Source organism: Dipodomys ordii, unplaced genomic scaffold, assembly GCF_000151885.1.
Source record: "Dipodomys ordii isolate 6190 unplaced genomic scaffold, Dord_2.0 Scaffold87, whole genome shotgun sequence".
NCBI classification, from domain to species: domain Eukaryota; kingdom Metazoa; phylum Chordata; class Mammalia; order Rodentia; family Heteromyidae; genus Dipodomys; species Dipodomys ordii.
Window position 1 is genome coordinate 3627639 of NW_012267303.1, and position 1849 is coordinate 3629487.

At 42.1% G+C, this 1849-nt stretch overlaps 1 protein-coding gene across 3 annotated transcripts in view; it reads left to right on the forward strand.

The window, feature by feature from the left end:
* The window catches only part of Ppp6r2 (protein phosphatase 6, regulatory subunit 2), a 66118-nt gene that overhangs the window by 8920 nt on the left and 55349 nt on the right, over nucleotides 1-1849 (forward strand). The gene's annotated exons all lie outside the window — the stretch shown is intronic.

A 1849-nucleotide genomic window follows, 5' to 3' on the forward strand; every position in this document is an offset into this window, starting at 1 on the left:
CTCTACCACTTGAGCCACAGCACCACTTCTGGCTTTTTCTGTTTATGTGGTACTGAGGAATCCAACCTAAGGCTTCATGCATGCTAGGCAAGCACTCTACCACTAAACCACATCCCCAGCCCTTGTTATTTTTTTGTTGCTTTTTTTGGGGGTAACTTTTTTATTGGTGCCTGTCTTGGGGCTTGAACTCAGGGCCTGGACGCAGTCTTTGAACTATTTTGCTCAAAGATTGTACTCTACCACTTGTGGCACATGGCTCCACTTCTGGTATTTTTTGGTGTTTAATTGGAGATAAGAGTTTCCTTCCTGGGCTGTCTTTGAATTATGGTCCCCAGAGCCCAGCATCCTGAGTAGCTAGGATTATAGGCGTGAGCCACTGGTGCCCCTCTTGGCTGCTTTTTTGATTCTCTTGTGGCTAGTGAGATGCTCTGTTGACTCTGCACAAGCTACTTAGTCTCCCCAAACCTGAGCCTAATTCATATAAAATGAAGGGCAATCATGCATATTTAGTAAAATATGTGTTCTATTTCACTTGCCAGAAGTACTTTAGATAAGGTATGTACAATCACATCACCATTAAGGGTACATACTTCATGTAGAGAAGAGAGGGAAGGCTGCTTCCAGCAGTATTAGATGTTCTTCAAAGGCTCTCCCTTTATAATCTAGTTAGATGCTAAATAAATTACAGTAGATATACTTTGTGTACTTTGTGTGTGTGTGTGTTTTAGAGACATGTTCTCATTGTGTAGCCAAAGCTGGCCTTGAACTTCCTGGGAAGTACAGATCAGCTTCAAATGCTTTATCCTCCTGCCTCTGCCTTTTAGGTGTTGAAATTACAGGCATGCTCCTTCATGCATCGCTAATAAAATTTCTTGTGAGCATGTTTGTGCATTAAAAATTATATTTCAAGCCAGATGCAGGTGGCTCACTCCTGTAATCGTAGCTGCTCAGGAAGCTGAGATCTGAGGATCGTAGTTTGAAACCAGCCCAGGCAGGAAAGTCCATGAGACTTTCATCTCCAATAAACTACTCAGAAAAAGCTGGAAGTGGTGCTGTGGCTCAAGTGGTAGAGCGCTAGCCTTGAGCAAAATAAGCTTAGGAATAGCACCCAGGCACTGAGTTAAAGTCACAGGATGAGCAAAAAACTTGTGTTCCAAAGGGCAAAAGAGAAATTAAGACCAAGTGAGCCTTATGGCATCTTTCTTTTGATCATTGACTTTTCTTCAGAAAAATATATACTCAAATGTAGTCTCTCACAATTTCTTTAGATTAAATATATGCAACTTGAATTTACAGTCAGAATACACCATTTTTTTGGAGTCAGTATTGAGGTTTGAACCCAGTATGTTATACTGGCTATAGCAGATACTTTTTTTTGTGTGTGTGTGTGAGTCAAAGGACTTGAACTTGGGGCCTGGGCGCTGTCCCTCAGCTCTTCAGCTCAAGACTAGTGTTCTACCACTTGAGCCTCAGTGCCACATCCGGTTTTTTATTTTTTGTTTTCTATTTATGTGGTGCTGAGGAACTGAACCCAGGGCCTCATGCATGCGAGGCAAGCACTCTACCACTGAGCCATCTTCCCAGTCCCTGAGGTTTTTTTTTTAAAGGTGGTACTGGGGTACTGAGGTTCACCCACTTGCTAGGCATACAATACATTCTATTGCTGAGCCATGCCTCCAGCCCTTTTCTGTAGTAAGATAGAGTCTCAGTTTCTGTCCAGTGTGTTCTTGGGCTGTGACCCACCTATTTTCAGTTTTCCATTAGCTATGATAGCAGGCAGTGCCAAGGCACCAATGTGCACAGCTTTTTTGTTGGTTGAATGTGATCTTATTATTTTATTAATTTTTTT